This window comes from Strix uralensis, chromosome 25, assembly GCF_047716275.1.
Source record: "Strix uralensis isolate ZFMK-TIS-50842 chromosome 25, bStrUra1, whole genome shotgun sequence".
Taxonomy (NCBI): domain Eukaryota; kingdom Metazoa; phylum Chordata; class Aves; order Strigiformes; family Strigidae; genus Strix; species Strix uralensis.
Window position 1 is genome coordinate 584539 of NC_133996.1, and position 27190 is coordinate 611728.

The window sequence follows — 27190 nt, forward strand, 5'->3', positions numbered from 1 at the left end:
GTCTGTCAAGTGCTAGAAGACTCTGCTATCTCTCAAGAGCATATTTTGCACTTAATCTTTGGTTTTTTATCCTTTTGCTTGTGCTTTTAAACTGATAATGAAACATCCCTCACTGTGGTTGGGGGAGCCCAGGCCTCCAGTGACAACAGACCCATTATCAAAAGGGTAACATCACACAATATATGTTAAGTTTCAGCCTTACCCAATCCTAAAGATAAAAGAGAATTATTGATGCCTTGGCCTACAGCCACTTTTTATTCATTTCTTCATTTGCTCCTGAAGCTCTAGGGGTTTCCAGCAGACCCTGGAGAGCAGCACTCACCACAGGCAATAGAAAATCAACAGACTCGGACACAGTTATAATCATAGAATGGTTTGGGACCTTTAAGGGATCTTAAAGATCATGTAATTCCAAACCCTGCCCCTGGCAGGGACACCTTCCACTAGCCCAGGTTGCCCAAAGCCCCGTCCAACCTGGCCTTGAACCCTGCCAGGGAGGGGGCAGCCACAGCTTCTCTGGGCAACCTGTGCCAGTGTCTCACCACCCTCACAGGGAAGAATTTCTTCCTCATATCTAATCTAAATCTCCCCTCTGTCAGTTTAAAACCATTACCCCTTGTCCTATCCCTACCCCTCTCATAAAGAGTCCCTCCCCCCTTTCCTGTAGCCCCTTTAAGCACTGGAAGGCCACTAGAAGGTCTCCCTGGAGCCTTCTCTTCTCTGGGCTGAACCCCCCCAACTCTCCCAGCCTGTCCTCACAGCGGGGTGCTCCAGCCCCTGAGCATCTCTGTGGCCTCCTCTGGCCCCGCTCAAGCAGGTCCACATCTTTCTTATGTTAGGGGCCTCAGAGCTGGACCAGCACTGCAGGGGGGGGGTCTCATGAGAGCAGAGCAGAGCAGAGGGGGAGAATCCCCTCCCTCACCCTGCTGCCCACACTGCTCTGGGTGCAGCCCAGCACACGGGTGGCTTTCTGGGTTGCAGGCGGACGTTGACGGCTCACAGTCAGTTTTCCACCCACTAACACCTCCAAGTCCTTCTCCTTGGGGCTGCTCTCAATCCACTCGTCGCCCAGCCTTGATTTGTGCTGGGGATTGCCCCGACCCATGGGCAGGACCTTGCCCTTGGCCTTGTTGAACTGCAGGAGGTTTGCACAGGCCCATCTCTCCAGCCTGTCCAGCTCCCTCTGGATGGCACATCCCTTCCCTCCAGCGTGTGACTGCAGCACACAGCCTGGTGTCGTTGGTGAACTTGCTGAGGGTGCACTTGATCCCACTGTCCATGTCACCAACAAAGCTGTTAAACAGCGCCGGTGCCAACACCAACCCCTGAGGGCACCACTCATCACTGCTCTCCACTTGGTCATGGAGCTGTTGACCACAACTCTTCAAGTGTGACCATCCAGCCCATTCCTCATCCACCCAGTGGTCCATCCACCAAATCCACGTCTCTCCAGCTTAGAGACAAGGATGTCAGATGCTTTGCACAAGTCCAGGTAGATGATGTCAGTTGCTCTTCCCTTGTCCCCCAACACTGTAACCCCATCATAGAAGGCCACCAAATTAGTCAGGCACAATTTGCCCTTAGTGAAGCCATGTTGGCTGTCACCAATCGCCTCCTTATTTTCAATGTGCCCTAGCATAGTTTCCAGGAGGATCTGCTCCGTGATCTTTCACAATCAAAGATAAGAATAGCAATTTGCACCATTGTAGTTGGAGTCCTTGGGGTCCTCTCCACTGTCAAATCCACACAGGCTAAGAGCTCTGCATTCCTCAGCAGATAGGTGGTCTAGTTCCAGGGGAGGAGCAAAGTGGGGCTATTGTCCATGCTCTTGTGGATGGGGCATACATCTGGTACTACTCCTTCCACCTCCCCAAATGCTGGGCTGAGCTTAGCTCCTCCCTGTTCTGTTTTCTGCTAAATTATTACTCGGACTATCCGTGGGAACTGTATTTTTGCACTGAGCACACTGCTGGGAGTGTTTGTGCACACCTGGGGAAAGGGAGCCTTAGGCAAAACTGTGTATTCAAATTGCATTAGGAGGCTGACAGTCACTTCAGGCATAAGGACAGCTCTAGAGACATACATCAGCAAAACCCGGGGTAGCAAGGGGGTTCCTCTATCAGTCCCAGATGGCCAAGCAGGTCAGGAAGGAGTTGATTACGCTCTGGTTCTAGCGCATACTCTTCCACCTGAAGTATAGGTTAGGCGTGTTTGTTGGGCTCTGCCCTGTGTGCATATACACCTGCAGTTCTAATTAAAGGCTTTCTGGCGGTGCACACGTATCCAAGGGAGCGTGAACATGTCATGCTCAAATGCGGTAATGCTGCTGACGATTCATGCTTGTATCACAGCTCAACGTGGTGAGAGCATCAGCAGGATTTTTCTTCCCTGCCCCAGGGTGGAATGGGCTGGGAGGAGTCCAGCATGTCATTCTTCATTTGTAAAGCAAAATTTCTCTGCCATTTGTATAGAAAAAGGACATGGGTGTCACAAATTGCAGCAGATGAGGACACTGCAGCCAGAGCCTTCAGTCAGATAAAGAGAGACGGAAGGAAAGTTTTTCTTAATTTGATTTTGCCTTTCATGAGCTCCTTCCAGCACCTGGTTCTTGACCTCACACAATGATACATAGTCGTGGGAACAGGAGAAAAATACTCCAGAAAAAAAAAAAAAAGGATATAAACCAAGATATTCAGACTAAATAAGAGCCTGAGTCTACTACATGTCATCAACCCTGCATGCCACCTGCAGGCACCTAACAACCTCCCGGGGCAGCTGAAGAGAGGCAGGCGACGTGTTTGCTTACTCAGGGCATGGAAAGGGGCACCCTGACCCCACTGAACACAAAGGCAAAATGCCAAGTGACTTTTAGGGATGTCTGTATTTTGAGGGATGAACTGTCTCAGAAACATCTGCATCTAGTGGGAGAGGAAATTCTCTAAGTCAGAACAAGCTAAACAATCTGGAAGTGGTTTGAGTATTGACTAATACAATGCTAGACTAGAGACATGTGAAATAATGAGACAGCAGCCAAAAATAACCACAGCAACCACAATGTTCAAGGAGACTAAAACAAAGACACCAAACAGCATCTACAGCAAGTGTGGGAGACTGCAGCAGGCTCTGCAGATGCAGGAGAGGATGTGGCATGTCACCGAGTCACACCGACCCTACACCAACACTCCGATTACCCACCGAACCCCTCAGTGCTGCTCTGCTCCTGGCAGAGTTTCTCTACATGGAGCTGGCAGGGCCAATGTGAAAGAAGCAGAGGATGAAGTTGCTCACAGCAGATGCTTTGAGCAGCACTGGGGGTTTGAGCAGACCCAGTCACTGTTGCTTTACTGTGCACAACAGATTTTTCTCTTCTTTACAAAGCTGCTATTGCTCTCCTCTGGCTCCCCTCCGAAATCACTGCTTGCCTCGCACTAGAAAGACTCCCAAGTAAAGGCTCACTGAGACCAGGTCTGGGCATTCGGTGACTAGGTGCAGCATCTTCCTTCCAGCAATACACAATGGTGTTGACCTGCACAAGCGCTAAACAGAGCCCTGCAGGTGGTGGAATCCTTGCCCTAGGAACCCCATGGCAAGGAGGATGTTACCTGTAATCTGGAGCTCCTGATCAGAAATGGATTGATACTTTCAGTGCGCCTCAGCATGCTGCTCCTATCTGCCAGGTATCAAAAGATACCTTGTACATGCCGCAGACAAGTTACTTATTTTGACAAGTTCTACATTTGCTTTATATTTGAATTCAGCAACACATTTTTATGTATTGTAGGCAAGCAGAAGAGTTGGTGGGACAGCTAGGGACTTCATCACATCATAGACCTCAAGAATGACCTTCCTGTCTTCATGCTGTTTCAAGAAAAATGCCCCATCCTGCACTGGAATCAAAGCTGAGGAAGATATTTTTCTTCTCTGACTCATGTCTCATGCTGCTACTTGTACTGTCCTCAGAAACAGATTTTACTGTCACATTTGATTTCACAAATACTATGCAAGTCACAAACTTGGCAGCATCCCGCAGATGGCATGGGAAAAGCATCCCCAGCTCAGTGGTGCCTTTGTAATATTTATTGGACTTGGAGGTCTTCCACCTCCTTCACCCCTCCATCCTCCCTCCCACCTCCGGCAGGCTCAGCATGGCAAAGGCTTCAGGGACCACGGCTGTCACCATCACTTCTCTTCACCCCCATAACATCTGCTAGCGTCAAGGTGCCACCTGGAGCTGAACAATCCATGGGCTGGCTGAAAGCCACAGGATCCAAAGTTCAGGAGAGCTTTAGACTAACTGAAATTTCCCAACTGTCCTGCCACAAGGCCAACATTTTGTCTGTTGCTACTGTCTACTTTGTACTCAGTTGTCATTGGTTTTTATCTGCAACTCTCCAGCATTGCCCCTTTTGAGGAAAGGGGCCTTGGACTCAGGGATACTGCAGTATTTGTGAAGACACTGGTTCAATGTTAATAGCAGTACAAAACCCAGAGTATTAGAGGAGGAATGTAAACAAGGAGGGAAAACTACTGCTCTGTCTCAAGTGCTGTGGGCTTCTGGCTTGTCTATCTCAGAAAGGCGGCGTGTAAGGAGACTGCCCAGGATCAGCCCCTCCAGCCTGAAACAGAGACAGCTGGTGGGGGAAGGACATACTAATACAGAGCCATAAAAATCAGGAGAGGAGTAGAGGAAGTTGATGTTTGCTGCCATCCATAAAACACAAACTGATGTGTATCAGCTGGAATGACTGCAGGGAGGTTCAGAGCAAACAGCGAAGCCATGGAAATCACTACTTGCAGGGTATTGTAGGTGCCAAAGTTTATACAGATCCGGAAAATTATTAGAAAAATTCATGGAAGAAAGTTTCAAAGATTATTGAATGCAAAGAACACGAAGTCCTATGACTCAGGAAATCCCTGGAAGTGGGCGGGGGGAAATCATACTGTATTTTAGCTATTCTCATGCTCCTCCCCAACATCTGCTTTTGGCCTCTGGTGCAGGTAGGATGCTGAGGACGGGCAAGTTAGTCTCACCTACAGTGCCCTCTCCTCTGTTCCTTTTCTTCTCTCCCGCACCACTTCAGTCTACCTCTTTCCACTTCTCAAACTTCCATTTTCCCCAGATATTTAGCACAAGGTAAAACACCTTCTCAGACCTACCTTCCACACTGTCCCTTTAACAAGCTTGCCTCCTACACTTGCTCTTCTGACCTCTTCATCTGGTCACCACAAATCTTGCCCTTCAAGCACAGCTCTATTCCCTCCACCTTCTTCTGTCATGCTTGTGCTGAAGGCTGGGACAGTCATACCGGCTCCAGTTCCTGCTGGTGTTTTCACTCCCTCTTCCCATCCTGTTGCCTTCTCGTCTCTGGTTGGGCTCACTCTGATCAACACTCTGCTTCTGCTTCTATGTGGTGTTACATTGGTAACTTGCTGCAGGATGTTGTGGAAGCTAAAAGTCCTCATGGATTCATAAAGCAGCAACTAGACAAATTCACGGAAGAAAAATCCCTCAAGGTCATACATACAGGGACAGGGACCTAGCTCAGCAAGTCTCTGAGCCAAAACTTGGAGATTGGGAGAATTGTTTGGCCTGCATTGTTGCATACTTCCCCTATGCCTATCCTCCTTCCTGGGAGTCCATTTCTAGCCATTGCTGGAGATGGGATACATTGGTAAACCATTGCTCTCATCCAGTAGAGCTCTTCTCATCTTCTTGGGCTCCTGTATTGTCCTGTCCCAAACACCTATCCAGGTCAGGCAGGACTAACACTGCACATCTGACAAGCATCACACTACAAATGGGCTAAGTAGGCAAAAGCATAAATCCACACAATTGATAATCCAGCAACACCTGCAGAGCTGGCAAAGGCATCCCTGGTACAATACACCTAGTAAGATCAGCTTCAAGCACTCATAACCATCTCTGAATCATTTTGCTCATTAGGCGTAGGCAGCTTTAACCTGCACATTCATCCTAGCATTATACCTGAGAGCCACATGGGCACTGATACATCCCTGTTGGCATGAAAATGATAGGGTACTGTGTGTTTCTTTGCACCCCATCTGATACAGGGTATGCTCCGCTCTCCTAACAGAACGGTGGAAGGACATCGGAGCCAGCTTCTTTGCAGGAAGAGTCCTGTGACTGCTGTGAGCCTTCCTGGCCAAAAGCCTGGCTCAGCCATTCAGATGTTTCCACATGGATCCCTACAAACCCTGCAAAAATGGGGATTGCTCCAAAAGCCCTCCCAAAAAAATGAGCTCATGGACCCGGTAGCACAGAAAAATGGTTATTCTTGCAACCTTCTTCCTGGAAGAACTCAATCAATGAAGTTTGTAAGTGCTAAAACGAAAGCTTTCTAGCTCCCTTACACCAATCACAAGAACAGCTTGGGGAGTTACCATAGCTACTGACTGCCCTGAACTACTACAGCTACTGAACCATCTGTTTTCTGCCTTGGACAGGCAGAAAATGAAAGGACAGGCAGGCAACCAGTCTGTGTGTGGGTGCCTGCCCAGCCTTGGCACAGAAATGCAATTCAGCAAACTCCCAGCAGATCTGAACAGCTGGGACAGAGCAGAGTTTCAGAAAAAGGAAGCTTACAGGCCCAAAAGCAGCTACACTTCACGCCTGCACCAGAGCCAGGAGGCCAAGACAGCAGTGTGGCTGCAGGGCAAAGCCATGTGGGGAGACTAAGCAGAAAACCACCACCTAACATCTGGCGTGCTGTTCAACAGTGCAATTAGAGAACAAGGGGATGCACCTCTCAACCCCCCCCACAGGCCCAGCTATCCCCAGTGTGACAGTGTGCACTCCTAGCTGTCCAACGCATGCCCCAATTTCATTCACCCAGAAAAGGCTGTAGGCATCACACTGAACCCCAACCCACTGCTATCTGGCTTCCCCAGCAGCCCTGACTGGTCTTTTGATGCACTGTGGCACAGCTAGTCCCATGGCCTATTTTCAACATTGTTTTGGACATCCCATCAAAATAAAGCAGCATTTGAAAAATCCGTTGCCACAGCAATGGTTCTCTGGCCCTCAGACCATACGATAACACTCCAGAAAGAAGCTGGCACTTTCCAGGTTTTTTGAGCTAGTCTACCTGAGCAGGTACCCTTTGACAGTATTTGTTCAAGGATTCCCCCAGGTCCTCTTTCTTCTGCTACCCACTTGCCACAAGGTTTACAAGCTGTCTTTCTCGAGGCCCGTGCTCTGATGAAAACACAAGTATCCTTGCTTGTGTTGCAATTTGGATTCCTACACTTTGCTCTGCTTCAGCCATTTAAACAAGTACTGGGTCTGTCGCTGCTTGCTCAGAGATGTCCCAAACAGTCCTACCACTGCAGCTGCTGGAGCAGTGCGTACTGGCTGAGCTGGATCTGATGCCTTCTAACTCCCACCTGCACATTCCCCCCTGCTATGCACTCTCACACACTCCCATCCCAAGCATTCATGCAGGACTTACCTAACTAACCTCATTAAGGTAAGAAATAGTGGACAGAAAAATGTTTGGCCCAGCACAAAGGAGTACAAGGTATGAACAAGGGCAAAAGTGGAGCAAGGAAGGAAGAGGCAGAAGGAGGCACCATTTCTCCATCAGTGAGACTTGTGACTGCACACAGGTGCCAGGAGCATTTCTTAAGGAAAATGGTGAAAAAGCTCTTATTAGCTTCCACCTACATAAGCACTTCAGCAGAAATGGGTTTCTCTCCAGAAAGCTTCCTAGATCTGCGCTTCAACTTTGCACTCACACCTTCCTGGAGAAGCCTGTTCCCCCACGTGCCACCGGCAATGCAGGACCTGCCCTCGCTGCCACCCTGCATCAACGCATTCTTCTGCGTTAGTGAAAGCAGCTGAAGACACTCTGAGCTCAGGGTCACAGAGGCAAAGGCTAACTCTGAAGATCTACAGAAGGACCTCCAAGTCTCATCAGGGAAATGACAGATGACATTCAGTGTAGATCAGCATTAAGTTACAGACATGGAAAAAAACATCCTAGCTTTATATGTAAAATAACAACCAGTCAGGAAAATACCAGCTCATTGTTCCACAGTGGTCAAAAATCAAGTCTATTACTATGAGTTACTAGGAAATAAGTACAGCACAAAAAAAAGAACACATTAATTTGCCACTGTATCAACCCATAGTGTGCCAGCATCTCCAAAGCTGTTTGCAATTCTGGTCCCATCTCAGCCTCTGCTGCCAGCTAGAAAAGATATGCAACAAAGATGGTCAAAAGTATGATTTCTGCAGAGGAAATCACTGACAAACAAGAACTACTCAACCTGGAAAATGAAATGACTCAGGAGAAATATGACAGATCTATAAAATTATGAATAGTTTGGAGAAGAGGGATATGATCAAATGTTTACTGTCTCTGCAGTCACAACAAACAAGGAGAGATGCTGCTCCTCATGACATGCAGATAAGCTGCTGGACTCTGCCACAGGACACTGTGGACACTGAATGGGTTTCCATGGGTTTGGGGCAAACAGATAAAGTAACACCATGGATGTCTTTTGAGGGTTAGTAAATCCACAGAAGCCACATTCAGCTCTGTGTGTGTGCCACAAGGGGCCAGAGGCTGGGAGAGCACACAGGAACTATTTACTGCATGTTTTCCCTGCTTCTACTCTCCTCCCTAGGGCCCTGTTCTTGGCCACTGTAAAAATACTGGGCTAGATACACTTGTGGTCTGATCCAGGACAAACGTAATGGCCTTGGGTAGGAAAGTCGAACCTAGCTTACAATCACAAAAGAAGGAAAAGATCTGTCCTGCTACATTTGCATCAGGAGCTGGGTGAAACAAGGACTATGGCAGAGATGGAAACCACCGATAGCAGCTCTTCATTGACAGGTCTCTGCCCCCTCTGGCAGGCCAGGCAAAGCAGCAGCTATGATTTGCTTTATGTCTTTGACCAGATGTAAAGACCTTGGATCCCACATTACACAGCGGCGTGGCTTAACAGTAAGGGTAAAGAATGGGTTCACCTCATCCACATGGCAGCCTTCAGCACGCTGCTGGCGGCGGGCAGAGCTGTAAGGTGAAGCCACAGCAAACCCGCATCCAGGTCTGCTGGTAAATCCTCTGATCCTGAAGCTGACACACAGGTGACTGGCTCCCGTCCTTGGCATTTTCAATCCCAAGAGGACTGTGCACACCTAAGCAACTCAAACACACGGTCTGGGGTTGGACATGGGTAGCTCCGAGCTCGCTTCCGTGTTCAGCGTCTGCTGTTTCACAAGGGCTTTGACTCCACATATGCCTGGAGGTGGAGGCCCTGCAAGGTGGTGGCAACACATAATTTCACAGAGGGAATGTTCTGGTCTCGTGTCACAACCCAAGACAGAGCTGTCAACATATTATTTAACAACCTAATTTGCATATTTTTTTAAGTAGGTAGTTTTGTGCCAGTCTCAATGAACAAGACTGCTCATCATCAAGAGCAGCACATATTCCTGCTAAGTAGCCTAAACTCTGATAAAGGAGACTGATCCCAGGTTAGGGAGGTTCTTATCTCTAAAACCAAGCTGAAGGCAGAGTCTGAAGTATGAAGAACATAAGTTTGTGAAAATGGAGAAAGAACTGGGACATTCAAATTCATAGCTGTGCTGGAAACTACTTTAACCTTTGTTAAACTGGGTAAGAGTCACACTTGAACAGCTGAAGCAGCAGTAGATAGAAGGTATCTTGACTTTATTAAGGCTTCTGACACTGTCTGCCACGTGGATTCCCATAAGCAGAGTAGGGAAACACATGTCTAGCTGAAACCACAATGAGCCAGAGAGCCCAGGACTCTCTGAAACTGTCCCCTGATTCAGTGTGAAAATGAGAAGCCTTTTCAATAAAAGAGAGAGATGGTAAGAACTCCTATGGGAGGTCAGAAAAAGGTCTGTGCAGCCCAAAATCTGTCTCTGAACATTGCCAGCAATGGTTGTTGGGGGAAGAATATAATAAATGTGACAGACAGTGATCTTTCTTACGTTTTCCTAGCACAGTCCCTCCACTGGGTCTGTTGAGCAGTCTCATTAGCAGCACGGGTAGCAGAGCCTAAAGGAGACTGAGACAATGTAGAGATGCCACCAAACTGAGAGCAACGGTGAGCCCAGAAGAGAGAATAATCCTGACACACAGGAAAAATACTTCAGAACCCAAACCAAAACTCACCCCAGGCAAGTGAACCAGAGAATGGGCGGACTCAGAGCAGAAAACAAATACAGATGTAGGAGTGAGCTTCCACCTACCTACAAGGGCATCTTTTGTGAAAAAGGCAAGTCGTACTCTGGACACCGAGAGAAGAGCTGTACACACAGCAGGTGAAGTAACTTTTCTGAGGACTTTGGAGCCTGAGACTGTCTTCAGGGCTTGGCTACAGGGCTGCACTCTGGAATACATGGCCACACAAAGGGATCACCAAGGCATCGCCGTGTTATCCAGGAACGGGTCAGAGATAGCAGGCAGCTCCCTGCTGCACTGAAGATGCAACCGCAGCGCAGCGCAGGGCTCAGAGGCTCAGCTCTCCTCACAAGCCGCCCGTGCTGCTCCTTGCTGGCTCGCTCCCACCTCCTGCTCAGAGCCCAGCTGTGTGCAGGGCTCAGGCAGCCCTGGCAGGGAGCACAACCTCAGCACCAAGCGCCCAGCTCAGCTGCAGCACACACCGTCGCAGGCAGCCAAGCAGGTGCTGAAAACCAAAGGTGAGCAGGGCAGTCCTTAGGCATCCCTTCTAGCTCTCCTGCACTGGGAAATCCAACTGCCTGCCTCAAGGTCCTACCCAGCCCTACCTTTGTATGGTCCGAGGAAAGAACCTGGCTTAGTTCTCAGCTTGAACAGTCCATCTCCTTGGACAGTGCCTGTGTCCCCAAAATTTAGCCTTCCAAAGCTCTGCATTCGCTCCAAGAGTCCAGGCACCCTCCACAGATAAAAAAAAGAAATTGGACAGCACTGTCAGATAATTCTTCACCTGATCCCAGTTTGCTGCCTAAGGCTGGGTGGATAAATGGCCCCTTGGAGGCTGCACTGTCATCCTGCTGACCAAAGAGAACATTTAAGGGTACACCTATATCAGTACTAAGCCTCGCTTAGGTCCATCCTCTGCCCCAAGGCCAACTAGTATGGAGCGAGCTGCCCTGCCCTGCTCCCTGCTTCGCCTCCAAACAGGACAGTCCTTGCTAAATCCTGAGCCATTACCAGGAGACGTCTGGGAAGGTCCAGGCCATGCCATGCCAAGAACTCTATAAACACAAAGCAGCGTTGATAATGGTGATCCATGGCTCAGGATTGTCCTCTAGCACTCCTTAGTACAAGTAGGGAAAAATCTTTTGGGAACAGCTTAGACAAACAGCCAACTTTTAGCTACATTTTGGGAAAGGCACCCTGTCCTCTCCGCACACCTTGCCCTGCACCTCCTTCCACTCCGTGCACACAGGAACTCGTTCTGAGCAGGCCTGGCAGGCACCGGCAGACCCTCAGAGAGTTGGCACGGCAGCCCAAGGAAATAAAATGTGACCCGAATTAAAAATGATCATTCAGATTTAAATAAATGTCTAAATTTTAATTTTTCATTAATCTTTACTAATAGCTCTTCAACTCAATAACCCTCAGCGGACATCTAGGACTAATTATTCTGATAAAATTAAATATTCAAGCATAAGCCCAGTTCTAACTGCTCTCTTGTAGGTCCAATTTATAAACCATTAGCATTGCTATCCACCCACTGAACAGAACAGCCCTGCCACTAGAAAAAAAACCATTATCATCAAAATCCCCAAATTCAGTAAAAGTTTTACCCCAAGTCTCTGGAAAGTTGCTCTTGCTGGGGGGATCCCTCTTCAGGGTATGCTGCTCATCTGCGAGAAGCTTGCCCTGGCCTAGCTGACATCTGACACAGCCCCCCCGAGGCAAATTCAACACTTGTCCTGCTTAGTGCAGATGCAAAAGATGAAATTGCTGGCACCATTATGGATGGATGGACAGCAGGGCTTCTGCAGGTGTGCTCAGCAGCCTGCCCTGCCCTGCGCTTGCAGCCAAAACGCACAGGGCTGAATGAAGGCTGCAATTAGTAGCAATTCAGACTTGTGGACGGGCCCCCAAGGAAGCCAGGGAAGATGAATCAGGTTACAGGTGCCACTGCTTTTGCTTCCAGAGTAAACCAGGGTTTAGACTTGAACTGCAGACTTCCAGTGACAGGCTGTGTCTTTCCGGGAGCCTGCAGAGCGCTGTGTGCATGCATGCTGGCAGTGGCAGGGCTGCAGCAGCTGACACGCGTGCTGGAGCCCAGTGCAACTGCAGCTTTTGGACAACAGAGACGGGAGAGACTAGCAGCACCCTTCAGCTCAGCTGGCTGGGGAACATCAGGGGTTAACGCTGCTGGCATGAAATGCCTCTGGCATGAAGGCCTGGGGCTCCAAGTGAACCTGAACCTTTTGGTGCAGGGAGGAGACTGTCTCCTATCTGCTCTTTTTGCCATCCATGAAATCCACACTCTGCTCTAAAGCAAGACCTTGGGTGCTGTTACTAAACCAAGGCTCCATCTCCAGCTCGGGGTCTCCCCCAGAGGTGCCCGGGGTGCTCTGCGGGGAGCAGCCAGCTGAGGAGCAGGAGCTGGCAGGCAAGACGAGGCACGAAGCGCGGCAGGAAGGCTGCCGCTACCCCACCCACGGCTCGCCCTGACTCACAGGCAGGCAGCAACGCAGCCAAAGCCTCTGTGATTTCCCCCCGAAGTCATTGGAACTAGGTGGACCTCAGGTACAGCGTTTCACAAGGACTTGCACAGATAAATGAAGACTGGCAGTCTGGCTAAGGCACTGCCAGTAATCTCCACATGCTTCATGGCCTCCCAGCATAAACTCTTGGCAGCCCTGTCCCCTGGCTGTACCACAGATATTGTGATCTTCGACTCCCTTATAACAAAATGCATTTTTTTCCCTCCAAGCTCTCACCCTGCAGCTTCAGAATATATCTTTTTTGTTCACTGGCAAGCGTGGAATCAAATGAAAGGAGGTATTCAGGAGCTATGTCACTCTCTTAAATGTGATTTACTCAATGAAGACAGCTGAGTGGACTGAAAGACTCTAACAGAGACTTTTGTGTTCAATTTATTGCTGAAAATACCCTCAGGTAACAAAAAAGTAAATCAAATAACATTTACAAACAGATCACAACCTGGATCTTTAAGTAACACGCTGCCTTTCTGAGAGCACACTTGTAGCTGTGGGGACTTAATCACATTAACCTCAAAATTAATGCTCCATGGACATTGGGGAGGCTCCAAGACAAGCTGCCAGGATGGTGTTATGACACTGTGCAGTTGTGCCACTGAAAACAGCCCACTCAAAAGCTGTGATGAATTTATGGACATAATACTTTCACCCGCAGGCTGAGCCTCTCAGGAGAACAATGGGCATTTCACACATGACATACAGCATTGCACCAGAAGCTGGACAAAGGGGCCAAAAAGGTGAGCAGGTCTCACCGCACTGCAGGCAGAGACCAGTCCCATGCACTGCACTACAGACTCTGCTCTGGGCTAAGAGCTGTGAGGAGTGACTTGATGAGTTAGAGGTCCAAGGTCCGGTGACTGGCCACCATTGGGATTCTCCTTAATGCAGAAAGAGATGGCAGAGGGACACCTGGTCTCTGCTGCCTCTTCCCAGAAACAGGCCAAAGTTGCATAAAGTGACTCCTTTGACTAGGGTAGGCACTGACACAGCAGAACAGCCATAGCTTCCCAGGGAGAAGATCGTCCTGAGCATCCAGCTGCCTCCTTCAGTACACAGCTAAGTTGTCTGGGGTCAGAAGTGTGGGACAGGATTGCCAGCAGGAAGGTGCTCAGCAGTACTCCTCCCACTGACAGAACATCACCAACTTCAAAGTTTAGCCAGTTCCTACCAGCATCTTGTCCATAGGGCACAAAAGAGTTAAAAGATGCCCACTAACTCATGACTATCATGGGAAAACTTTAATCCAAATACTCAGTTTCATGCTCTAGAAAACCAACAATCTTGAAATACCCTATATTAACAAGAGGCAGTTCTACTGGGCAGCCTGCATTTGCTTTTAAGTCCACTGCTATCTAACAGCCAACGGACAACAGGTACTCTGGACAGAAGGCAAACAAATTCTATTGCTCTTGAAGCACATGTATTCCTGCAAGTATTACACAAGATGGTAATGAGGAGATCTGCAGGCTTAATGCCAAACATTAATTTATCTGAATCCCATCCTAAATGAAAATCGGAGACAAGAGGGCATATGCTTTTCTTACAGCACATTTAAGAAGTAGAGAGTGAAAAATTGAGCATAAGCCACAAACAGCAGCAGCAGGTGCCCCTCCAGCACTTTTCCAGGGCATGGCTGGCTAACCTCGCTCCCTCATGTTATTTATGTGCCCTTTTTCCCCTTGTACTCCCTGGACTGAAGGAAGGAAGGATGTTTCACAGGAAGGAAGGACTGGCTCGGTTGTACTGAGACAGGACCACACTGCTTCTCCCACCAAGCTGTTCCTTTCTACAGAGGAGGGAACGAGTGAGAAATCCACATTTTCTGTCTCATCCTGGATGCCAGTAAGGGGATGAAGTTAACACCAAGTGTCACAGAACCTAATCCAGCTCTCACTTCAAGCATGGTTAGTGTCAAAAGCTGGAGCGGGTTGCTCAGAACTGCATCAAGTTGTGAAAATCTCCCATGTTGGAGATGCCACAACCCCTGAGGCCCTGTTCCCATGTGACGCCAATCTCACAGCAAAAATTATTTTCCTTTACATCCAGCCAGAATGTTGCAACTTCCTGCACCTGGGTCAGGGCAATCCCCAGTATCAGTACAGACCAGGGGAGGAATGGACTGAGATCAGCTCTGCAGGGGAGGACTCAGGGGTACTGGTGGACAAAAAAATTGGGTATGAGCTGGCAATGTGCACTCACAGCCCAGAAAGTCAACCATATTCTGGGTTGCATCAAGAGAAGTGTGGCCAGCAGGTCGAGGGAGGGGATTCTCCCCCTCTACTCTGCTCTGGGGAGACCCCCCCCTGCAGTGCTGTGTCCAGCTCTGGGGCCCCCAGAAAGATTAGAGTGCGTCCACAGGAGGCCACAAAAATGATCCAAGGGATGGAACACCTCTCCTGTGAAAGCCTCGGAGAGTTGGAGCTGTGCTGCCTGGAGAAGAGAAGGCCCTGGGGAGACCTTATTGGGGCCTTTTAATATATGAAGGGGGTTTATAAGAAAGACCGAGAGAGACTTTTTACCATGACCTGTAGTGACAGGATGAGGTGCAATGGTTTCCAACTGAAAGAGGGTAGGTTTAGATTGGACATAGAGAACATATTTTTTATGATGAGGGTGGCGAGACACCGGAACAGATTGCCCAGAGAAGATGTGGATGCCCCATCATTGGAAGTGTTCAGGGTCAGGCTGGACAGGGCTTTGAGCAACCTATTCCAGTGAAAGATCCACCCAACTTTCACGACACTTGACACCACCTCACTAGTACTAGGGAGAACAACCTTCTCCCCTGACCTGCCCTCGGTGCTGTTATTCATGCACCCCCCATGCAGTCACTGTCATGTCCCTGATGCTTTGCTGACCCCGTCCAGCCTGTTGCCGCCAGACCTGCCTTTGCAGAGATGTGCTCTGTGTGCCCCACCAGCTCACACACAGAGCACAGCTGGGCTCCAAGGCAAGGACTGTGCTGAGCACTCTCAGCCACATGCTCCAGCAGCCACAGCAGTCACTGGAGTCACACAGGGTAGAGATCTCTAAAAAAAAAGAGAAAAAAACCCCAAAAAAACCAAGAGCCCCACTCTGCAAATCAGCTTAAAATGTAGGCAGCAGAGGAAAAAGTGAATGGAGATGATCTGTGGGTAAGGGCTTGGGAGTACATTTCTGTTGTAAGACAGGGAAAGAAAGCTAGAGAATGGGGCTTGCCACTACTGCTGCTCAGGGGAGATGCAGGGAAGGTGACCCAGGCTCAAGGAGTGCCACACCGCAATGAAGGTGCCACACGGCAATCAAGGCAGTCAACAGGGCACAATCGTTTTTCTGCACTCAGCAGTTGCTGTGCCTAGAGCCAGCCTCAGATCCGTAGCTATTTAACACTCGGCTATCAGGAGCTCCTTTGCTGTCTAGGCTCTGCAGAGACTAAGCACCCAAAAAGCCCTCCACATCTTCCAATCACAGCAGGAAAACGGTCCCTCCGCCTCCACAGCATTGCTCCCGCATTCACCTTCAAACACAGCTTCACAGCTTTCCCAAATACTCGCTCTCTCCTTCACAGTACCTCTGTGACAGTTCATTTCAGACAAAAAGAAATGACCTATTCCAAACTCTGCTTCTTGTTACTACACTCTGCCCAATGCAAAAAGCTACCTGAAGGCAACATCCAGAGAATTAAAGAGCATATGCAAGCAGTTTATAATATACTACAGCCAAATCTCACACAGAAACATCAACATCCACATGTTACACAGGATACCTTTATGCTAAGACATTAATCAACACTCAACAACACTAAAAACAACCCCAACCAGCAGCTATACAGAATGGTATACAAACAGTGGAGGGAGAAGCTTCACTAGGATTTCTCGACTGCTCCAAGTTCAAATTCTCACCACAACGCAGTACTAACAGTTATTATCACACAGGAATTATTGCTCTCCAGTAAAAACAGACATATTTCCAAATGATTCACACTACCTGAGGAATTAATGTTTTTGCAGCTCTGTTCCAGATCCTAGGTCAGGAATCTCCTTTCTATTCTGGTAAATTCCACTAAGATATCACATGTAACAACAAGTTCTTGAAGCAGTTTCATCAGATTTTCCCTTTAAGGTAACCCACTGCACTCCCACGTGAGGCACAGGCACCTCAAAGGCACAAGCAGCTGAAAGTGCTGCAGTGGAATCAGATGATCAGCACAAGCTTGAAGCCTCTGCAGCCTCCTTTCAGCTTTGGAAACATACCCTGTGATTTTCAAACCAACCTAACAGGGAAGGCACAAGCCAGCGCTGTAGCATAAAACCCACATAACGCATATAAAAGCGATTTATATAAAAACAGTTCTGAGAACAAAGGTGAAAAAGTCTGACAGATTCTGCTGCAACACATAAGGAGGGTGCAGCACTGCAGCAAAATCTGTCATTCCCAGCCGTACGATGCCGTGCTGCATGCAGCACGGTGTGGCAGAGCTGACGACACCAGGAAGCAGAGCTACGCTGCCAGGAGCTCACGCTCACAGCCTTGAGCTGGTTTACCTTTCTGCGAGCATCTGGATGGCATGAGACAACAGAGGCAAACGCAAAAGTAAACATTCTTGGTAAAGAGAGACATAGATAATTAAAGAGTTGCTTGAGTTTATGTTCACTATAATCAGTCACGCAGAAATGCACATTTTCAGATTAGGATGAAGCTACCACTTTAGAGGTCAATGAGAACACTGCAACACATATACGGGAAGTATGGACAGAGGCCTGACCATGTCACACAACAACATGCTCACTGTCGTCCCTACCCCGCCCTTTCCTACCATGACACTTACACTTCCAGCACAGCGTGCCTGCTGTGGCCCGCGCCTGCACCCCTGGAGTAGACGTGAGCACGTGATGCACAGGATGACCTGCTACATGTCGCCTGTTGGCTGCCAGGGTGGGAGAGGTGGTGCCCTGCAGCAGAGGTGCTGTGCCACCAGAAAGCACATCTCCCACCCGCCCAGTGGGGCTACTGTGCTCTGCTGCAGGTCAGGCAACCCTCTCGCATCACCTGCCTACAGAAGCAGATGCTTTTCTCTCCTACCGTGCACCCTGACACATGAGCCCCAAGCTTCAGGAGTTTTGTAATATTAACCACCAAGCCGATTCCTACCAGGGCTAAGAAAGCCTCAGTTCTCATCTCCTCCTGCTGCTCTGCTTTTTCAGATCAAGGATGTGTTCCTGGTCTTGGCCACAACGCCGTTTGCAGGGTGTCCAAATGAAATCCGTCCTGCTACTTCTAAGCCAAATGATCACAAATCCAACCAAGGAACATGGGTTTTCATGGCAAAAAAAAATTATTTATATTCACCAACGCCCCCTCAACCATCAAGTTTGCAATTTGAAATCACAAACCTCAAAAATGGCTAAGTTAATGAGTTAATTTGATACTAAGTGAGGTTTGAAACTATGGCCTGAGCTGTACGGCAAGTCAAACTATGACTTAACCTATGACTTAAAAACCAATTAGCTAAATAAATTCAGAACTATAAATGTTTACATGCAGTGGCTAGTCCATGCAGTACTGATTCAAATCGTTAAAGCCTACACCTTCCCCTTCGTGACTGGAAGGGGCAAAACCACCACACATTCCTCCCAAACCAGGACAGGTGGCAAGGGGCTGGTGAGGAAGCACCCATGCTTGCCCACGCATGTCCCCCCCCGCTTCATCCTGGAGCACCCAGAAGATCATCTGTGAGAAGTGGGATCTACCCACAGAGCCAGGCCAGCCTGCCCACGCCTGCTGCCAAGGGAGGACAGGGACTGGCACCGAGCATGGCTGGACAAGTCGTTCCCCAAGAGCCAGGGCAGCACAGGGAATGAGGCCCCTCAGGATGTCTGGTGTTACACTGCGGGGGGCCAAGGAGCAGAAATACTGAAGTTTCCAGCTCACACAAATTATTAACAGTGCATTTTGCTGGTTCAATACAGCTGATCAGAGCCTGGATGATACGGCTCAGAAGTTACTTTGAGAAGAAGGTATTTGAGGTTTACCCAATCTAGGGAGGCTCTGGCAAACAGGGCCAAAATTGTTGGGACTTCATAAATACAGGAACTTTTCCACTGAAGTCCTCTAAATGTGGCGTCTGTACTCCTGCTGCCCAAACCTGGGCAGCGTTTTGTGCGAGCAGGAACTCTGCAAGGGCAGCACATCCAAAGTCACCATGAAAGCAAGGCAGTGGCAGAGATACAAACACAGGCGGCGATGCTATCACTGCACAAGTGACCTCACAGACTTTGGACCAGATCCTCAGACTGAAGTTTTACAGTCTTTTTTAGGTAGCCCTGCACTGGACTTGCCCCCTTCTAGCCCTGCACTCCCCTGTCCTGGCCAGACAAAAGCAACCCTGCAGCCAGGCTGGGAATCAGGCACCGTTAAAGGCGGTGGGAGGGAGGCCGATGGTTAATTTGCACCCAGATCACCTCCCTCCACATGGCTGCACGGAGTTTGTGTCAGCTGGGGTAGGGCTGGAAAAGGTTCCCAGAGGAAAAAGCATCCAGGACCAGGGGAAAGGCAAACCCACCTCCTTCAGTCACAGTGTCCTGCACTGACTAGTGCTTCCCAAAACTGTGACTGAGAGGATGTGAAAATCCCTGTTTCTCATCCAAGTTGACAGAGTTGCAGCAACTCTCATCTGCCTGCTGTCACACAGAAACAAACTTATCAGCTGATGTTTCCTTATACTTTATAGCTGTGTATTTTGGCAACTTTGTTCCTAAGCGAATAAATGACCCATTTCATTCCTGGGGCTATCAGTGTGGATCCTAACGGGTTCCACCATCAGCAGAGCTTATCCAGCTCTCATGGCAAAAGGCTGCATAGGAGGCTGACTGCAAAGTATAACACTAAAACTCGTATTTTCTAAACATCCTCTCTCCTTTCAGCCCTTTACTGTAACAGTGCATTCACCTTTCTGGACTGCGTTTCTGTGAGAATCTCAAACGTTCAGGAATGCAAACATTAAATTTGCTGCACAACCACTGCAAGAAAGCACCAAAATAGTCTCAGCTGTTTTACAGAGAAGGAAACAGAAACTGCGCACACATGGTGGTTATGCTCCTGTGCATACTGCCAGCGTGCTTAGGTAAGGCTGCTTGTTGCACCTGAGTATCTTACTCCACCCTGGTGAGGGTTAAAGAACACAGGGCTGAACTGTGCCTTACAACCCCTTATCTGCTGAGATTAGAGCCTCAGCAGGGGAACATCTCTGCCAAAACCTAGGAAGACAAAGCCAGAGACACAGAAAGATTAAGGCCTAAACTGCCACATTTTGGTGGCTGACATCCAATGCCACACTTCATATTTGATCATCTAAAAAAGCGCTCTGATTTTCAGGCTGCTGAATCAAACCCAAACACCACCAACTCTGCAGGAATGGCACGCCCCCAGTGCCTCCTCAGAGTCAGGGTGGTTATGAAGTCTCCCAAATCTGGACAATTAAAGGCAAACGGTTTGTGGGTTTTCCACCAAACTGGTTCTGTCACCAGCTCTAAACCCTCAAATCCAGAGAGCTGTGACTGTCCACAGTGCCTGCAGTAGGTGGCCACAGTCACCACCAAGGGAAGGCTGCCCTCCCCTGTTACCCTGGCAAACAGCTGAGCTTGGACAGGAGGATGAATCCCACCTTTGGTGACTACGGAGAAAAGAGATCAGATTAAAGGACTCAAAGCCCTCCAAAGATTCAGTGGAGGGAAAAACAGTATGGAAGGATGAAGCCCACCAGCAGCACCAGGAATGCAGGAAGTGCTGGCAAGCAACACTTGCCCATCAGCTGTCACCAAGTATTTGAAAACACTCGTGCTTTTCTACTTCACATGTGCAGATCCAAACATCACCCAAGGCAAAAAGACTGTACACCAGGCCTTAGACTTGCGAAGATGTAACTAACGAAGCCGTAACCACCACCAGTGCTCTCCCTTCCAATGTGCTTTAAGGGTTCCTATGACCTGCATTGCACTAGTTAGTGCAAAACATATTACTGCTACTGATCAACACCATCATGTGAGTCTTTCAATCCAAATGGCCTCCTGAAAAGATTATTTGCTTCATTTTAGTGTGACAATTGTATCAAAATCATACTATTTTGTCATTTGGCTCAGTTACGTCAGCCACACTTTCTGAAAACCTTCCATGAGGAAGGAGGCACATACCATCTGGTTCCTCACCAACCACAGCCCTCGGTGGGAAGGAAAGGTTTTGCGGAGGACAAGCATGACCTCAGAGTGCCTGTGTAGAATACTATGGTAAGGTCATGCTCAAAGATGTAATCACCAACCCATTTTAACAAACAAAATAACGTGGTCTAGATTGTAAGGCATACCAGGCTTTTAAACATTACCATTTCTGGTAATAGCCACATTTGAAAGTACTCTTTTTTAGCAAGAGCTATTTTTGTCTACACTTCCTAACTCACATTAAATAAATAAATTCAGTAACTTATTCTCAGTTGGGCCAGATTTTCAGAGCACAGAGAAAGCCAGAGGGCTAGTGAAGAGCCCACATTGTTATAACTTATTTTGACTTCCTAGAAGTAGAAAGTAGTCAGATTGCCCTGTCCTGGAGTAAAGAAACTTTACCATTTATAGGATTATGGGGAAGCTGAGGCTGAAGGGCTGCTCAGACTAGAATAGAGGCATAGGGGTTAGTTAATGGAGACCTGCCTGCTCCTGAATTGCTGTTCTCCCACACCCCCTTACCCTGATTCACTCCTGCCCACAAGAACTTTCAGCCATATGTCCAAAAGAAACACATCAACCAGCTCTCCGCGTCCTGCTCCTCCCTGCAGTGCCTGGCCTGACACAGCGGGCTGGCTGTCCCGACCAGCCCCGGCTGCCAAGGTGCAATCCCAGCACGGGGACCCCAGGCCCGAGAGGGGTCCTGCACCATCCTGACCATCGCTCCCTTGGGCCTCTCGGCACCCTGGGGTGGGGAGGGGTCAGCCTGGCAGGCAAAGCTGATAGTTTTCTGCTGTCCTTACCGCTGCGGAGCTGACACAATGGAGGAATCATGCTTCTGTGAGTGCCACGGACGCAGAACGGGCACAGAGGACGCTGCCCCTGCTGAAGCACCTAGCTGGCCAAGGGCTGCATTAACTGACCAGAGCACAACGCTGTCGGTTTTGTACTCACACAGAGAACAGAAGCACTGAGTAACACTGTCCCTCCTCACTATCCAGCAGGCCAGGAGATGCGTATCTCTGCCAAGAGACTGTAGGCATGTGGTAAGTAACTGCATTTTTTCCCTAAACTCTGAATGCCTGAGACTACTCCAGGGTTGTAAAAATACTTCCCTCTTTCACTGTCATCGCTGCGTGGTACCACTTGGAGAGGCGCTCGCCCGCCCAGGCGGCTCTCAGCTAGAGACTTGATAAGAAACAACCCCAACGCACGCTGCAACGGCTAGCACTCCTTCCTGTGATTTTTGTGGAAGATTTTAACAGAATTAACGCACCAATTAAAATCTAATCCCACTGTGCCTAACTTGAATGTGGTGATTAGTTGGGACGGTCACTTTAACTTGTGTTTAATTGGTTTAAAGGCTTCAGATGTAGCATTAGAAGAAGAAAAAAAAAATGCAGATTTGCAGTGAAAGCCTGGTCACCAAGGACAACCACCAAAGATCTGCTATTCCACTTGTTTCGCATACCAGCACGTGGGACACCTGGCAAAGCCAAATGCGGTACTTTTAAGAAATTTTATGAAGAGAAAAAGAAAAGTTTCGCAACGTTCCATCAATGAATTCCCTCACGACGGGGGAGCAAAGAAGGCTAAAGTGATTAACAAAGGCAGAGCATCGGAAAAGCTCACATATAAAAGCGAGACCATTATTAATTATACAATAAATGTGGGTGGGCTGGGGAAAGAAGGGGGAATTCTGAAAAAATAAGCAACAGGAAAGGGAGTATGTGGCTGCAACAAGGGAAAAAAAAAAAAAAACAAACCAAAAGTTATTCACGGAAATCCCATGCTTTCAGCGCCTGGAAGCCTCCAAAACCTCAACTACACCAAAAGCAACGCTGCACACCGGCGGGTTGAAGACCTTCCCCGAAGGCGGCTGGCAGCAGCCCCGGAGGGACCGTGCCCTTCCCGGGCGGGGACCGGGCGCTGGCGGGGCCGCTCTCCGGTCAGGAAAGCGGCTGTTCCGGTCACGTCGGAAGGAGCCCGACGGCGGCTCCATTTCCGAGCGGGAGCCGAGGCCCCGGCGGGCGCCGCAGGGCCGGGGCGCCCGCGGGGACCCCGCCGCCGCCACACCGCGGGCGCCCCGGCCCTGCGGCGCCCGCCCGGGCAGGGCAGGCGGTCCGTGGTCCGCGGAGACAAAGCGGATGCCTCGAATTCCTCCCCGCCCCGCCGGTCTGGCGGGGCTGCGGCACCCCCCGCCCGCACCCTCGTCGCCCACCTCTGCCTACCTGGGCAGCGGGAGCGGCCGGGCCTGCCTCCCGCCCGCGGCGCGCTCCAGCCGGCGGGACAGCCCGGGCTCGGGCAGCCGCAGCCCGCGGGGGGCTCCGGGCTCGGGCGGCGGGTGCGGGCGCTGACAATGAGGGGAGGGACGCGGTACCGGGCGGTGCTTGACGTCAACGGGAGCGGGGCGGGGGCTGCCGGGCCCGGCCCGGACGCGGTGCGGCTCCGCGGCGCCCTCCCCCGGCTCTCGGAAAGGGCGGGGAGGGGCCGTCGGCCATTTTGGGGGGGAACGGGCCGGGCCGCGCTGGGCGGGCGGGGGCGGTGACCGTGCGGTAGCGCCCGGGGGCCGCCGCCTCCTCAAGGGCTCCCCGGGGGGGAACGGGGAGGGGGCGAGCGGCTCGCCGGGGGTGGGCGTCGTGGGGCGGCGGCGGGGCGGAGCGCAGGGGGCAGGGGACGGTCTCTGAGGAGGGGTCCCGCGGCGGTTCCACCGGCCCGGGCTCTGCCACCGCCTCAGGGCTCTGAGGGGCCGGTGGCGGGGTGGGCGCTGCCGGTGCCTTCACAGACGCTCCCTCCCTGCCCTTGAACGCGAGCGACCCGTCACCTCCCTAAAAACCGGGCAGAGGGCCGCATGCCAGGCGGCGCGGAGAGGTTTGTCCTGCAGGGCCTTAGTTGCAAGTGGCCTTCTGTGTTCATCTCGGCGAGTCTGGGACTTGGCGTTGAATCAAGTAGGGACTGTGGTTGTTTCCACCTCTGGTATGTGCAGCCCAAAGATGTTTAGATGGAGACAAGAGACTTTTCAGCACTAACTGGGGAGAGCTGCTCGAGGTGTTACTGGGCTGTAAGCAAAGCCCCAACACTCAGGTGATGGTGACCTGGCGGGTGGGACAGTGACAGCCCCGAGCAGCGACGGCTCAGGGCTGCGGTGAGCTCGGGGCTGCAGCTGCCCGGCTGAGTCACCAGAGGATCCAGTCAGCAGCCGGGGAGCACTTCCAGCCTTCTGGCCGTGCAGCTGGACGCGGCAGCCTTAAAATGCATCGTCCCCTTTTGCCAGGAGGTACATTTGCTAAAATTGTATGTCCAACGCTGTTTTATTTCAGACAATGCCAAAGGAAGATGCTTCGAGCACTGGGTGATTGGGCTGGTAATGCTCTGATGGAATATTGTCCATGCTGTCATACTGAGCTAAAATATTACTCTTTGATCCCGTTTCCATAGGACAAGAAATATACTTGTTCTGAATGAAGTATAAACACTTCAATTTTATAGGTTTACAGCTAAAATCCAAGCTCACACAAAGATACAGAATGCACAAGACCTTACCTGTAGGCAAACTGAGAAAGGCTTGTGTACAGTCATTCTAACAGGGGAAGAAGGTATTTGCTTTCCTGAAACTCCACCTGCACACCAGGATTCAGCAGTGGAGGCACATGTTACATGCGCTCTGCGGTGCAGCCACGTTCAGCAGGTTTTTTGTTCTCTGCTTTACAGATACTACTTCTAATTTCCAAAGTAGTATGAGGGAGGTTTGCTAGTACAACGCTCGCTCTTGAAATCCATCTAGCAATGGCATAGCTGGGTGTAACTGGGAGATGAAATGGGAAAAAAAATGTTCTTTATTTCAGCATGTACTAAATGCTCCAAGCTTGCCAGGAGTTGTGTACGTTAGAGCCCAGGGTGCCTTCCATGTGCTTCTTGGATTTGCTGTGCTGGGAGAGGAATGGGGCTCTGCTTGGATACTTTTTTGTAGAGAGTTTACAGTGAAACTTTGCAGCATGATATTGGCACCAAAGGTTTGTAAGTGTTTCCAAAAAATATGAAACAAATGAGGGGAAGAAAATTCTGTCAGGAGCTGCCAAGGGATCACAACGATGCCTCCTCTGACTAAAGAAGAGCCTGGAGAGGTTTTAGGAAAGTTATATGTTTGGCTTCTTTTTATACCCTTAGGCATAATCTACTTGTGGTTGTCCTCATTGGTTTGCACAGTGAAAACAGCTGAAAGTGTATCAAAAGCCTGAATGCCCTCCTGAATATGGATGGGTGCAGCCAAATAGAGAACATCCAACTCCGTATCAAGTTCTCAATATGGAGAACATGAAGGAGTTTAGAGCACCAAGATGTTTGGGGGCCAAAACCTCTTGTTATGAGGCCAGAGGTGAAGGTGGCTCGGGTGGCATTGCTCCTGCACAACCTGGGAGCAAAATAGGGGATGTGAGACTCATCTTCTGGATCGATTAGTTGAGATACTGTGGGTGGACCGCCCCATATGCAAAGTCAGCATAATGGGATCTACTTGATCTGTCTGAGTGTAGTTCAGGAGGTATGCAGTGTTGCTGACACTGGCCAGGTCCAGCGTCAGTCTTCCAGGGACAACCACCACTTGTCTATGAAGGTAGGATTTTATAATGGGGATTTTTCAAGAAAATCTCTCCATCCCATTTTGTGGCTGTAGTAAAACTGGACCTGAAGAGTACTTCAGCATTCTGAGGAGGTCTGAAAGGATGGGTTCTTGGGACAGGTCTTTCAGGTGGATGCAAAATGTCTGCCAGGCTCTGGCGTGTGGTTAAAGAAAAGCATACACCAGCATGCTCCATCCAGGCTGTCTGCAGCACGTAGATGTTTATGGCAGTGTCTGAAAGTGTAGACCTGATGGTGACTGCAAACACAGCCTTAGTGAGCCCTGGTCAGAAAAAATCCAGCATTTTCTTGCTGAATAGAAAGAGCAGTGTGCAAAGCTCATGATTTTCAATGGCTTTAAGTGCCAAGAGATGGCACCTGTCTGGCCTGAGGTTACAGCAGCCTTTGTGGGCACCAGGTGGGGCCCATGACACAAGCCACCCTTACACTAGGGCGGTTCAAACATCTGCAAGATGTTTAAACTTAAAACTCCAGTTGGTAGAAAATGGATGTGTTTCTCTCCATCCAAACACAGGTGTTCAAGTCTGGTTAGGCCAACGTGCCTCAGAGAGCAGTCAGCCATGAGAGATCCTGAGTGTGCAGGGGCTGAGCATTTCTCCCCCAGTACAGTTCTGTTGACTCACCCTGATAAAACCCCTGTGCAGGTTCCATGTGGATCCAAACATCTGTGGAAGGTGGACACCTGCTGAAGCGCATGTACCATGGGCCTAGCATTGAGGTGCAGGTGTGTAAATAACAGCACAACTTTGTCCCTAGGTGTGAGGAAAACATGTTCTCCACAGAGATTTTGGTGCAAGTGGCTTCTCTCACCCTCTAGCCTTCCCCTTGTAGGCTCAGGAGCAGCACTGACATTGGTGTCCTGCAGGATTGCACTGCTGAGAACATGATAGTGATGGGACATATCTTGTTAGTACAAAGAATCGCCTGAGACTCTGAGGTGTTTAGTGACGTTGGTTTTTGACATTTCACGTGACCAGGAAAACCATTCAGTGATCTGAACCATTCCCCAAGGGCAAGGAAGGCGTTGTGAAAGCTGTGTGCCTGCTGCTCCCTGCCAGCATGCCCTGTGTTGGCTCTCTGCTGGTGGTGGGGTGAGGGGGATCCATCCAGGCTAGGACAGGGGCTGGGCAAAGGGCCTGTCTGCCACCAGGCTCAGCACCACCATTGCGTGTACCAGGTGTAGAAGGCTGTATGGAATGAGCAGGACCAGCAGCAGGGCTTGGTTGTCACCCTTAACCATTGGCAGGCTCAGCTGATATGTGCTGGATGCTCACTAATACGCTTCACCATTCAGGGACATCCTAAAGGCCCAGAGCTCTGCTCTTGGGCCCTGGCTGCACTATCAGAAGTTCCCCTGGTTGGCAGAGGTCAGACTGGAAATGGCAGCTCAGTCACTGCTCCTGAAGAGCCTGGGGGTGAACCCTGTTCCAGCACTCACCAAGGATTTGGAGACCTCCTGCTCCATGGCCTCCAGGAGGGCGAGGACAGTGACCTCCTCACAGCTGCTCTCCTGATACACTGTGGAGGAAGCCTTATCCCAGGGCAGAAGGGAGTCATGGGTCTCACGGTGCACATTCATCATCCTTGGTCATAGTTCAGCCCCATCATTATGAAGATGGAAGTTTGGGCACTGGGA

At 49.9% G+C, this 27190-nt stretch overlaps 1 protein-coding gene across 3 annotated transcripts in view; it reads right to left on the reverse strand.

Annotated features, from left to right (window-relative positions):
- The window catches only part of LUZP1 (leucine zipper protein 1), a 44425-nt gene extending 21155 nt beyond the window's left edge, over positions 1–23270 (reverse strand). For 2 of the 3 annotated variants that reach the window (XM_074894335.1, XM_074894333.1), the window contains exon 1: positions 23148–23270. The gene's annotated coding sequence lies outside the window, so the exon portion shown is untranslated. Of the gene's footprint in view, positions 1–16690; positions 16831–23147 lie in introns of those variants that run through there. The other variant, XM_074894334.1, reaches the window with a different exon arrangement.
- Between the last annotated feature and the right edge of the window lie 3920 nt (positions 23271–27190).